Genomic DNA, 14,794 nt, shown 5'->3' with positions numbered 1-14,794 from the left:
TTTTATTTTTATAATTTGTAAATAGGTATACATGTTTATTAGAATATTTAGTAACAGGATGTTACGTTTATAGGGAAAAAGGCAGGGAGGTTTTAAAGTATGTTGGTGTAAATATTTTTATTTAGTAATGTTAAAAGTTTGAAATTTAAAATGTAAATAGATACTCAAAGGTGTACATTATTTTTGTAGCATTTTATAATGTTTTAATGTTGAATTCTAATTTATGTAAGTCAATAACGTGCATATTAAATGTTCTTATTTCTAAAATGTTCAATATGTAGTTTGTTTGTTTAATTTCATGTTTAATTTCATGTTTAAGTTACATTATTCTATTCATCTTATGTTGTTATTGTAATTAAAATGGAAAAATTCAAACAATGTATTAATGTATGATATTAAATAAAGTATTATTTTAAATTAGAAATACATTTTTAATAACATTTTTAAATGATATTGAAATAGTTTTAGTAATGTACCATGTGTACATATATATATATATATATAATATATATGTTAGCTAAAATTGTATTTAGTGGATTCATTTTTGTTTTTTCTAAATTTAAAGAAAATTATTCATAATATTTTTGCAAGTTGGATACTGGTTTTATAGAGGAATAGGATGGGGGTTTAAAGCATTTGATATTAGATTTATATTTTATTTAATGTTGTATGTTAAAATTGTTGTATATGTAATTTTTTTGTTACAATTTGAAATGTCATTTTTAATATTGTTTTAAAGTTGTTACAATTATTATAACTTTACATTCATTATTAAAAATTATATATTTTTAAAATAACTTTATATTTAATTATGTATTTCAAACATACCTTACTTGTGCTTATATGATGAGTAGTTGTATGTATAGATTGTGTTAAAGTTTAGTTAGGTTATGGTATTATAATAATTGATGTTGTTTTTTAATATATTTTTCATTTTTATAAAATGTATAAATTACATCTATGATTTGATAGTTTTTAATTTGTATAGTATTTATACTGTTACGGTGTTGTAAAAAAAGATATCTTGGAGTTTATGAATATTTCACTTATATTTCTGTTTTATTCACGAAATTATGTAATTTTTAAATGCTGGTTCTCATTTATTTTGCAGTGTTCATTTTTAAAATTGTATTTTACGTTGATTGATGTTTTTATTCTGGAATATTAGAGTATATTTTAAGTATGTATTGTAAGTTGTATTTATTTGATTTTTCATTTCTATCATGATTAATATAATGTATTGTCTCACAGGAATGCAAAATATTACCTCTTTAGTGAAAAACAGTGATACAAAGTGGTTTAGATTGCAGTGACAGTAGTACATCTGACCACTTCAGTGTTCAAGACCTTCCCAAAATAGTTTACACTTTCTTCAAAATGGTTTAGATTGGAGTGGGAATAATAAATTTGACCCTATACTGTCCCATCTCCTTTCTTAAAATAGTTTAATTTGGAGTGTGAATAGTACATCTAACTCCGTTAGTGCCTGACACTTTAGATAAAATGGTTTAGATTGGAGTGGGAACAGTAGAATAACCCCTTTAGTGTTCTTCACCTTCCCCAAAATGTTTTCGATTGGGCGGAGAAAATTACTTTTAACTACTATAGTGTCTAACATCTTCCCCAGCATGGTTTCGATTGGAGTGGAACTAGTAATTCTAACACTTTTAGTGCCCAACACTTTCCATAAATTCCTAAAACAAATTTTGGATTGGAGTGGGAAGAGTAAATCTAACCTCTTTATTGTCTAACACTTTCGGCAAAATTGTTTACTTCGGAGGGGAAATAGTAAATATAACACCTTTAGCATCCAACAAATACCTCAAAATTGATTAGATTGGAGTGGGAATAGCAAACGTTACCCATTTACTGTCAAACCTTCTAAAAATGGTTTATAGTTTGTACTTTTGTATGGTGTGTTGTCTTTTACAGTAATAATCAATACATGTCAAGGTATTCACATATTTTGAATTTATGAATTTTATTTATGTTATCGAATGCCTATTTTTAGTATAATTGTTTCCATGCATACATTTTATGCAAAGAATACAAAGCAACATTCTTTTCACTTCCTATAGTGGTATAACATTTTTATATACTTTTTTGCTGCACATGGTGAGTTTCCCTTTTCAAAACAAAGAAATGAAATTAATTAGGTTTAATTTAAGCCATTTAAAAAAAAAAAGTTTCTTGAATTTTTGTTATACTTTCTGGTGTCGGTTTTACTTTCTATTTGTACGTTTTTTATGGTTTCTAAAGACTGCTGACTACTGTTACCAGTTTGGCGGTTGGACCACCCTAGTGGCAGATACTAAAAGACCGCCATATTTTGAGTTACACAAGCAAGATAAACAAAAGCCAGCCAAAACAACAGCACCATCAGTACTTTGCAGGGTGGTAAATAGGCTTTCCGAACACCAGCACTGACAGGCCGTCAACCAACCTCCGAACCTATTACAAGTATAAAGTCGCAGTGACGGTCAGCCATGGCAGTCTGAACCACAGCAGTTCATGGTCAACAAAGTAAAACTCAACACCACATAAGATAGATTTGAAAACAACACAGCTGACATGTTGCCACACCCTACACACCTGAAAAGAACACTATAAAATACACTCCTTCACACATCACAATTCTTTGCATCCACAACGCCAAACACTGCAGCTGGAGCACATTATCAAAAAAGATAAAACCATAGAAGAGGCACCCCTCCAACTTTCAATAAGCACATATCCCACATATCCCACATCCTCAACACACTACTATCACATCCATTTGCACCTGTCTAATCCATTTACTCTCCATCACCTGCTAATTCCCAGCATGTCACCCCAGAAAAATCTGTCTCACTGAAGATGATTTAAGAGTCATGGCGGATGAAATCATTAGAGAAGTGCCACATCTATTTGGAGCCCCAGTCCAGCACACTACGATAGCCAGGAAATGGAAATGTGTCAGAGGATAGACAACGCACAAGGGACTTCATCAGGGAGAACTGGAATGACCTCAGGGGCAAGGTCAATTTCATGGTATCCAGGATCTAGCTGCATGTCCAGAAGACTGGTGGTGGGCCCCCACCTCCTCCCTCACAACTCACATCCTGGGAGCAGAAGGTCTTGACCATACTGCATCATGAGGGCTTGACAAGAATACCTGTGGGAGTGGAGTTGCATAAGTCACAACAATGTATCACCAAAATATATTGTCATGCATGCTCACTGATTGCCCTTGGCCAACTTCACTGTCAACCCACTCAACAGGCCAGTGTGCACCTATCAATAGACCCCTGTCTGACCTAAAAAATGTGAACTAGAATCCCCCTGGGCAACAACATCTCTGTATAGTGTGCATAGTATAGGGACTGATGTCACTAAAATTACCAGTAGGGACTGTTCCGCTATTACAAAACCCAGAACAGGGTATCCTACTCAAAATTACCTTGTTTGTAAACTCCCCATTGGAGTGTATACACCTGAGATGATGATATCTGTATAGTGTCTGGGTAGGCACTGACAGGAATTCCAAGGCCAGGAGGCACTGCTACTGTTACTTCACTCAGCCACAACAGTCACATTTGCTCTAATGACCCTTCTCCCTCCACTCAACCTTTGACTATACTCACCTGAGAGGATGACATCTGTTTAGTGTGTGGGTAGGACAGGCACTGACAGGAATGCCAAGGACAGGAGGCACTGCTACTATCACTCTACTGAGTCCCAAAAGTGTATTTTGCTCCAATGACCCTTCTTCCTTTACTCATCCTTTGATCTGTACTCACCTGAGAGCATGACATCTGTATGGGGTATGGGTAGGACAAGCACTGACAGGAATGCCAAGACCTGGAGGCACTGCTACTGTCACACTGCTCAGCCACAAGAAGTGTCCTCTGCTCCAATGAATCATTACTCAGCCTTTGAACTGTACTCACCTGAGCAGATGAGGTCTGTATATTGTGTGGGTACAACAGACCATGACAGGAATTCCACTCAGCCACAACAGTATCCTCTGCTCCAATGACCCATCTCACCCTACTCAGCTTTTTTGAAATGTACTCACTTGAGAGGATGACACCTGTATAGTGCGTGTGGGACAGGCACTGACAGGAATGCCACAACGGTGTCCTCTGCTCCAGTGACCCTTCTCCACCTCGTCAGCCTTTGAACTGTACTCACCTGAGAGGATGCCGTATAGTGTGTGGGTTGGACAGGCACTGACAGGAATGCCAAGGACAGGAGGCACTGCTACTATCACTCTACTCAGCCACAAAAGTGTCATCTGCTCCAATGCCCCTTCTTCCTTTACTCAGCCTTTGAACTGTACTCACCTGAGAGGATGTCCTCTGTATACTGTGAGTAGTACTTGGAGTAACATGACTGTAGCTCCCTGGAGGGCCAGTCCCTGTAACGCCAATAACCAGGCCAGTGTCCATATGAAATTGTGCATCTTTCTGTGAACTCACAAATAAAGTTTACCCACCGGGGAGGGACCAAGATAGAGATTATGGTACACTCTGTGATATGGCTAAACACCTAGATCCATGTTGAGCAGATATGCAAAGATGAAAATATTGTGGACAGGAAGTACAGCTCAACCTGGGTGCCAAAAGAAATTGAGACAGATCAAAGGCCCCAAGATGCACCATATGAATGGTATCAGCAGCAGATAAAATCGCAATTCACTGACCACATGATGGCAACCATCACATATACAAGGTTTTTGGGCCGGCCTGCATAGCAGTCAACTGGGTCTTAAAGTGATCTAAAGCACATCCTGCCCAGCCACTGCTTAGTCTACTCTGCTGGCAATAAATTAGTCTATGACCATCCTTTCCAGTCCTAATAATCTCAGGCATTATAAAGCTAGTTGACCGAAATGGAATTGTTATTTTACCCAAATGACAGAGCAATACAACTGATAGAATGTGAAAATGTCACATGAGGGAAATCTGCAAATACAAAGTATACATGGCCTTAGCCAAATGTCACTGTTAACTATTGGAGATAGATGTCACAATACAACCATTAACATTGTATCTCCCACATCAACAGGTCTATCTGCCACTGCGAATACCGAGCCCACTGAAGAGACTGCCACTAACTACCCCCATGAATGAAGCCTTCTGTGAGGACATCACTCCTGGATGTCTAGACATTTAAGACGGATCTGGCCCATCTGGGCAAACTGGTCTGATGACACCTGTGAGCCTCACCGTGACCACATGGACTCTTCCCATCCCTGTTGCTTCAGCACCTCAGGCAGCCAGTCACTCCCAAATCTGTTTCCCGAGGACTGTGACAACCATCTTCTACCCTCCAGTCCAGAATCCTGAGTCACAGCAAAACACCCCGACAATGATGGTCCTGGAACCAGTAGGGGACAAGCTGTGCTTGAGGCTGCTGGGGATGGTCCTGGCCAGGACACTATCAGCCAAGTCTTGTGAGCCGACCAACAATCCCAAGGCATAATGGGCCAGGTACTTGTCGATCTACGATAGATTGAAGCAGATGCAAAGGGACCTCCATCATAAGACTCTGTAATGGTGGGATGCCACCAACACCATCCTGGCCATTCAGAAGCCACAGAAGTGTGATGTGTTCCATAGTTCCTCAGTTCTCAGTCAGATTGCTAGAGCATGCCCCACAAGATGTCGGTTGGCTCACCCACTCAGTGGAGTGCCTCCACAGAATGGTGGGTTGGTCTGCAGATTGGTAAGTGTTTGGAGTAATTTCCCTGTACTCAGTGGCTGGTATGTTGCACACTTTGGTAATTTGAGCAAAAATTAATGTTCATAGCTTTGTGCACTGACATGTATGTGACTCAGTCATTTTGCATGGGATTTGTGGACACAATTTCTTGTCTTGTCTTTTGCATCCATGTAGGTCAATGCTCATCAGAAGAAAGGGATTTGGAGAGCCATCGCCAAGAAGGTGTAGACCCTGGGGGCCACAGGCAGTGGAGCACCTATGGCAGAAAGAGGTGGTAGGACCAGAAACCCTGGGCTGGGAAGATCACATAGGCCTAGCTGCGGCTGTCCTCCCAACATAGATGGGGTGCCCGTTGAAACATGGTCCACATTCTGGCGAAGGCCTATCTAGAACTGGATGGGCATTTGTGGGCAGCACAGCAGCCATAAGAGGGTGAGTAGATAGAAAGGCCCCCCTGTCTCATTGTCAGGTGATTGAGTGGGGTACTGACATTACCCTGACAATTAGTGATGAACCATGTGCACACAGTGGATGGGAGATTGTGTTGACATGTAATATGTATCAAACTGGTGTACCTTGCCTTCTGAATTTAGGATCTGATACCAACCTGGGGGTGGGGGGAGGATCCCCAAACACATTCCCTGAAGGGACCACAAATGGCTGTGTGTGGTGATCTTTCATGTACTTTGTTGTTGTTGTAGTGGGTATAGTTTCTGATCCACAGATCACTTCCCCTAAAAGTCACAGACAAAAGGTTAGTTGTTTATGGATCATTGTCCTGTGCCATGTGTTAGGGTATATGTGTATGTAGTCATCTGCCACCCAGAAGCAAATTATCTTCAGTGTGTGATGTGTGTTGGTGCCTCACTGCAGTCTGTGATGTGTTTGTGCCTAACATGGATGTGACCTTGCTTACATGGTTAATGATGTGCAGACGTAGTAAACTTTTTCCCCTTGGTAAGTGGGGAATGTCCATTGAGTAGAATTCTGTCCCATGACTGTAGCCAACATTCCTTGTGCCTACATGTCAACATGTTTCCTTTTCTCTTTAGGAAACATCCTTATTCTGCAATCACATGCATGTTTTACACATGCTAAAGGTATAATATCTGTATTTCCTCACAGCTAAGTGCATGGAAAACTGTTAGTGGAATAGTACATTTACAGTGCTGGTCCATTTCATGTCATGCCACAGACAGGAGTGCGTCAGCATTGTTTATCACCAGACAGATACCTTCATGCTTCATAGTATATCATTTGGCATGTAGGACTGCAGTAGCAATGAGGGACATGACTGGTAGGCCCAGATTGTGGAACCACTCTGTGTTTATCTATGCCTTTGATGTGGCATCTTGTGGAAAAGTGCACTGCACATGTTTAATGATTGAGGATTTTTCTGTGACTGTTCTTATGCCTCTTAGAGTGACTTGCAGTGATGTTGACATCACATGTGTTTGGGTTCAGGCATTCATCCAGACAGATACTGGGGTTTGCATGTCTAAGATGTGGATAGGGATGTTGCTTCTCATTGGACAAGAGGCTGGGGTCCTTCTATTATTCCTTGCAAGCTCTGTGTCTCTCCAATGCAATATACAGATGTGTAACACAGACACACACAGATGATGTCATTGTAATGGGTGTCAGACATTAGTGCTGACTATCTTAGGGTTGATGATTCATTATTGTGTGTATTCTGGAGACATCTCTCCCTGACATATTGAACCTGACGTCAATGTTGTTCCTTTGAGGCCTATCTGAGTGACATTGATACTACCTCCTTGACTCGATTGGGACAGGTGTCACTTTTTGAGCTGTACATTATTGAAATCTGTCCACTGTTACATGAGTATTTTTCTGTCAACTACTACAGATATTCACTTTTGTATCTAAGATATCTGGATATCATTAGCATCATCTCAAATTGTTGGTAGAACATGTAAGTGCAAAATAGATGTGTGCATAAATATGTGGTGAAATATGGGAAGATAGAAAGGGATAGTATTGTTGGCTACAAGTCAACTGAGATCTGCTGCATGTGGCACAGTTGTGACGATTGAGAGGTCACCTAGTTGTTGTAGGGTTATTGTGGTTGCTAGACTTAAGCCATGCAATTGTAGTTGTCTGGGATCCTGATTAGCCTGTGGGTAACTCAGGTACGTTCAGATGGCATGCATGCATATGTTATGGCACAAGAATGTGCCATTTTGGTGAAAGTTTTTGAAGGAGCCTACTTGAAATGATGGTATTGTTTGTTGATTGGAGTTGTGAGGAAAGTGTTATCATGTATATGTTATGACCCTATTTCTCATTATTTTTGCAGCACAGGCAGGTGAAGGAAATGAAGGAAATGGGGCACAGCCGAGTGAGGAAGCATCTGGCCACAGGACCTCAGATTACAATTCCACCAACACAGAGGGACCCAGTGACCTGGAGGGTGAGGGGAGTACCACGGAGGAAATGGCACCTGCACCCTCATCATCGGATTCCAACTCCAGTGGACACTTCCTAGTGGTGGCAGACCCATTGAGGTCACCCCCATACAAACCTTGTTTGCCACCCCCGTTCTATCACTGCCCTCCCCATTGCTCCCCACCTAGTTAGCCTTGCACACTCAGCTGAGAGGGTGGTGATCTCCTTTGCTGCAGGCACCTCCACCACAGCCCCTGTTACCTCTGCTACCCTCGCTGAGGAGACTATTGACCTCCTGAGAATGATGTCTGTGGGTCAGACTGCCATTGTGAATCCAATCCAGGGATTAGCAAATCAGCTACAACAGACTAATGCATTCCTGCAAGGCATTCATTCTGCAATGTCTGGCCTATAGAGATCTTTTCGGGCTCTGGCCTCCACACTGACAGCAACCAGTCACTCCCCAGTTTCCACCCCCCTCCACCTCTCTCTTCCAAATCCAATTTCCCCTTCCTCTACCTATCCAAAGCACACAAACAGATCCTAATGCATCCATCTCAGCAGACAAATGTAGCGCAAACAAACACAAGCACCACAAGACACACCAACATTCACAATGTCCCCTGACACCCCCACCACTCCCAGCCTCACACACATAACATCAATCATACCTATAGACACCACTGCAACAGTCACTGACACAGACACCACACCCATCCTACCTGCAGACACCATGCCAGCAGACCCTCAGACCCACACCTACACAGCCTACAACCACTCCCTGAACCTCCAAATCCTGTCCCTCTTCTGATGACTGTCCCCAAGTAGCCCAAACAATTTTGTATGTGTCCTTAACCTTTGCCCTGTTCCCCCCATCCTAGACCCAGAAGGACTCCACCCAACTCCCAGTCCATCCCTTCTACCTCTAAGGTATCCCCTGCAAGTAGCCATTCCTCTCCCTAGAAAAAATCCACCCATCCCAACAAGAAGCCCACCCCTCCCAAGAAGAAGACTGCCCCTCCCCAGCCCAACCTCCACTCCCAAATCCAATCCCCAACCACCACCCCTGAGGTGCCTGACGGCCCACTTAATGCCTCTTCTTGTGGAGATTACATGGCAGTCAGGTTTGGACACAACAGTGTACCATTATTGGCAATTTCATGGACTGGCCAATGGCCTTTGTGCAACCATAGTTGTTCCAGTTAATAAAACCAACAGTTGTTTAGTTTTGGGTACACCTTTCTCCTGTAGTGTCTTTTCTAGCTTTCTGCTGTCCCTAAGTGACTTTTGGTTGTGTGCCTGCAGTTGTTTGTGTTTGAGCCTGCTTGCTGCTCCATCTGCCGTTGTTAGCAGTATGTGAGTTTGTGTGAAGTGCTGTTGCCCCCCCAGTAGAAGGGTATTTGTTGTGTGTATAGGTATGTGTGCGTTAATGCAATGGTGGTGTCACAGCATTGTGCACTGTTTGGTGTGGTAAGTATTTCTTATTGTGATATCCAATGTGAGCATGTATGGTGTTAGACTTGTCCCCTTGATCTGGCTTATATATACATGTGATGTGTGTCATCTTGGGTTTTCTATGTGCAGATATGGAGTGTGTTGAATTTTGCTACCTTTGTTTGCATTTGCCTGTTCATGTGTCTATTTAGATGTGTGTCCCTTGCAAATGATTCCTGTAGAGGTATGTCTCATGCAGTAGGAGTTGTATGTGCATGACAATTGTTTGTTGTATCGTTTGTCCCTGAGATCCATGTAGGGTACTTTCCTGTGGACATGTTGTTTGAGGGTCATGTTTAAAGTATAATATTTCCCAGTGCAGTCTCCTTCCCTGTGTGGCCCAGATGGCCCCATCCAAATTGTGTAGGTATAGTTGTTATATTGTTCTTGGTGCATTTGTCGCTCTATGTTTTATGCATGCCATTGTGCTTCCAATGTGCTGTCATGAGTGTAATGTGTGTCCATTGCAGGGCAGTTTACTGGTGGTGTTGTTTGTGTTCCATGCCACATCGATAGATATGCGTGTTGTATGTTTGGACAGTCCCTGGCCAGTGTGGGATGTGAGTGTGTGAGCTGTAATTTGTATATGTGCTGTAGGTGTGTTGTTGTTGCTCTGTGTGACAATGTTGTATAGCCTTTAGTGTCCCTGTTCCTAACCTGTGTGGCCGTGTGCATTTGTGTAGTATTGAAATGCAGTGTGAGTGTGCTGGCCAAAGTGTGTGTATTGTGTCTGTGTAAGGGTCCGTGTTGATGCATGTCAGTGAGTGTGTGTTGTATGGGATGTGTGCCTGCTGTCTGTGGCATACCCCCCATGATGTGTTTGCCAGTGCTACAAGCTATTTTTACAGTTAGATGATACACATGGGTGTGTGTACTTATGGTTGATGTCGTCCACGTCAATGTTGATTTTGATGCCTTTTGACAAGCAGCAGCAGTGGCATGATGTTTGTGAATTGCTCCATGGCGGCCCCGGACGTGTAAAGCTGCCTTCAGGTGAGTGTCTCCCTTCATACTGTCCATTTCCACGATGTGCAACCTTGTAATGGGTCCGTCGAAACACTTCTCCAATGGCCTGTTTGTGCTTACTTGATGGTGGCGGTTTGTGCTGCCTGGCGGTGCCGGTGGACCGCTGGTGATCTTCTGTTTCTACGACCGCCAAACTCATAATACGGTGGTCGGACCACCACCGGCAACATGGTGGTGACGACACCACCAAACTCGTAACGAGGCCCTTAGTTTGGACATTTCTTTTTTGCACTTTTTCGATTTCACACTTTTAATATTTGACTTCATTGAGGATTGGATTTTTGGGATGTGGAGGTGGATCTAGAACTTCAGCCACACATCTATACAATATTTTTATTTATTTTTGGGTGGGAAATGATATATATGTATTTTGCTTTTATTGCAGTGGAAAAGTTGTATTAAGTGTGTGTGTGTTTAAATTTGTGAGCTGCTTTGAATATTTCTTACACTACATTGTTCATGTTCTTCTGCAATTACATTTATTTAATTAAGATAAATTATTGTTATTGTCCGTCTTGCTTTGTGCTTTAACAAAATATACATTGGTGTTAAGAAATATGTTATTTAATTGTGAGTATACTCATAGGTAGGTGGTTTATAATAGTGATTTAGGTATCATTTCTAGGTAGTCTACTCCTTTGTTATTTAAAAATAGTGTGACATTGAATTTTAGAATTTTGTACATCTTCCTATTTTGTTGAAATATTTTAGGTTTGACTTGATTTACTGACTGTTCTATCCTTAGTTATTGGTAGCCTTTTTCTTTTTCGAAGGCTTCTATAAAGTTGGAATATGTTGGTTGGGTTCATTCTAGTGTGGCTTTGAAGGCATTGTGCCATCCTTTCACTGTGTTGTTGGTTTTGGCTCATTGAGTCATGGTGCTGTTGTAGACAGGCCAAGTGTCTTTGAAGCAGTCCATTAGTGGACTTAGGACCCGATTACAAGTTTGGTGCTCAGAACGCCAAACCACCATGTTGGCGGTCCCAAAACGACTGCTGCGCCGGCAGTCCCGAGACTGCTGTATTATGATGTAGCTAGGTAGACCCGCCGCATGCCAAGCCAAAATGTTGACTGCCAGCGTCACAGCGGTCTGCTGTCTTGGCCGTCCATACTCCGGTGCCGTCAGCACCATGGCCAATCAATGAGCCTATTACAAACACATAGTAAACGTGGCAGTTTCCAATGCAGCAGTTAGCCGATGGCAGTTGAGTGTTTACTTGCACAAATACTCCTGTTAGTGAACTCTCAAATTAAGTTTACTCACTGGGAGTATACTGTTTATCAAGTGTTGGGAAGTAGACGGAGTGACCTAACTTAAAGTCCAATGGGCCTTGTTTCTATAACTCCAACCACCACCCTAGTGTTCACTTGCCCCAATACATGTTAGAGAACTCTCAAATTATGTTTCTTCACCTGGGAGTGAGCAATATATAGATCATGCTCAACTTAGATGTGTGTCTGTCTACCTAGCTCCATTTTGACATGGTATCCCAGGATGAAACCATTGAGGACAGAAATGGCACCTTGCCAAGTGTGTATACAAAGTATTCCTAAGGCCATAAGCTGCCCTGAAGATTGGTAGCAGCAGCAAACCCATTGACACAACACTGCAAATATATATCACACTCAACTAGGCTTTCGAATGGTCTAATGCACAGGTTGCCCTTCCATTGTGTTGGTGTCACTGTTGGTTAAGATGTTGTTTTCATTCCCTCATCCAAAGTGCAATTGATCAGTATATCTAGTGAGCTGCTTGAGTCTAATAGTTCCGGCAAGCTTCACACATGTCATGTCAAATACTCCTAAACCATTGTAGCATGGCACAATAGGCTAAGCTACCACTTATGAATGTCCCATATCTTTAATTACTGTAACATAAAACATTTGGAGGTAGACGTCACACTTCAACCAACAACAAGGTACTCTCTTATTCAACAGGTCAAGCTGGCACAACCCCTGGGCAGACCTCGTCCACCAACCAGACTCACACTCCACCCCCAGATGAAGCTCTCAGTGATGATGACACTCCCGAACTTGTAGACATGGAGGACAGTCCTCGCACATCTGGACAACCTAGTCAGACAGCAACAGTGAGTCTCACTATGCCAACAATGACACATCCAAGCCCTGTTGCGTCAACATCACAGGTAACAACATGCCCCCCCAACCTGTGTACTAGCAGCATTTCAACCTTCTTGTGCCCCCAGACCTGGATCCTGAGGTGCAACCCAACTCTCTTGACACTGAGGGTTCAGGACCACGCAGTTGGAAAAGGTACCTCGTGGCAAAGGACATGATCCAAAAAAAAGATGACCACAATTCAAACATGATGAAACACATTAACAGCTACAAGCAGTTGAGACAGAAAAGTGTGTTTAGCCAAAGTGAAGGGGAACTGGCATCGTTTTGGTCCACAACAACATTTTAATGACCACATGATGACACACATGAAGCATCATGGCAACCACACAACAAAGAACAAGTCCAAAAGAGACCTCTCCACTTCCATCCTATCACTATGCAAGCTGTCTTGATAAAGGTCTTCTACACCCAAAGTCTGTGAAAAACATTTCCAGGAACAAGCCATGTCCACTTTGTAGGTCCCAACAGCACAATATACCTGCCAATGTCACATCTCTGAAATGACCAAATAAAGATCTCGTGGTAAAGGTACCTTAACAAAGAACAAAACAAGGAGTATAGTTATGAAACCATACATATGACTCAGTCACATGGCAAATGTCTGCAGAACAGTTCAAAACATCTAACTCAAACAGAGCAATATCACGAAAATGTAAATGTGTCAAATAATCAAGCAGCCTTTGGCAGATTTTGCCTGACCAAAAACGTACTCCACATATTATCACAACTACGGTTCACTGTGCGGTCAAAGTAATGATATCTTATTACATACTTACATTCATGAGAAGAAGCTGTTGATCAGATCTTGTCACAAGTCAGCTCCTTCCTTCTCACTACTATCATCTTCATTTGGCATTTCAGAATTCTCACCTGGTGGCACTGCAGGCTCCCCTACCTCTAAGATCTAGGGGATATTTTTCCTCAGGGCGATGTTATAGAGCATGCTGCATGCCTCTGTGATGAGACACACTTTCCCGGATGAGTAAAGGAGGGCTCCCCTAGTCTTTAGAATTTTGCTAAATCACTCATTTGACTCTTGACACTGATGCCATCAACACCTCTACCACTTGAGGGCAAGGGGTGTAGGAAACCGGCCCCAGAAATTCCCACAGTACGTGAGGAGGCTGAACCTAAGGGTCACGCCCCGGAGCCTTAAGAGGAACAAGTGACTAATCTGGGGGAGGTGCCCGAGCTGACCCATTGGCATCAGGTAGAGGGGTCCCACCAGGAAAGAATTCTGTGAGGCATAGAAGCCATGCCCTTCTCTGGAGGGTCTGCGGCGACAGGTTCACACTGGACTATGAGGAAGGAAATGATAGTGTCAAACAGAGTCAATTATGCCTATGAGGTCCTTACGTGGTCCTCTGGTGAGCCATAGAGCTGACCATACAGGGGAAGTATATTGAAAGGACCCTATGTCCAGGAAGTGTATTACTGCCATGACTTTAACAATAGGTGTAATGCATATTGGACTGGTGTTTTCAGGCATCAGATCTGGCTCTAACTGATGACATAAATTCACAATAGCTTGCCTATTGAGCCAAATCTGTTTGATGATGTGAGAGTCTTCGATTGTTGAAAGGTCTGGCAATGGATGGTATACTGGAGCATTTTATCTCCTCCCTCTCCTACCTATTTGTGAAATTGAATGAATTGGGGCATTTGTCACTGTGTCCACACCAACATAGACGATGAATAGTGGCACAGTGATGTGATTAAGCATTACTGAATATAAAAAAATTAATCATCACAGCTGTCTACTACTCAAGGGGCAAATGTGAGGCCCTATGGTTGTCTACAGATGTGTCTACAACATGCATTTGGGCATTACCAAACTATTTGGTCCTTATGTGCCCCTAGAATTTTACCAGTCTTGTCTGATCACCAAAAATATCGTCACTGGTGGTGGAGAGTGCACTACTGTAATAGCCCATCTGTGAGGAATGACATACTACACTGGCGATTGTGTATGAGAACCCACACAACAAGGCTGCTTTACATTGTTTGAGATGATCAG

This window comes from Pleurodeles waltl, chromosome 1_2 (genome assembly GCF_031143425.1).
Source record: "Pleurodeles waltl isolate 20211129_DDA chromosome 1_2, aPleWal1.hap1.20221129, whole genome shotgun sequence".
Classification (NCBI taxonomy): Eukaryota; Metazoa; Chordata; class Amphibia; order Caudata; family Salamandridae; genus Pleurodeles; species Pleurodeles waltl.
The sequence above is the reverse complement of the archived record's forward strand: the minus strand, read 5'-3'. Positions refer to the sequence as shown.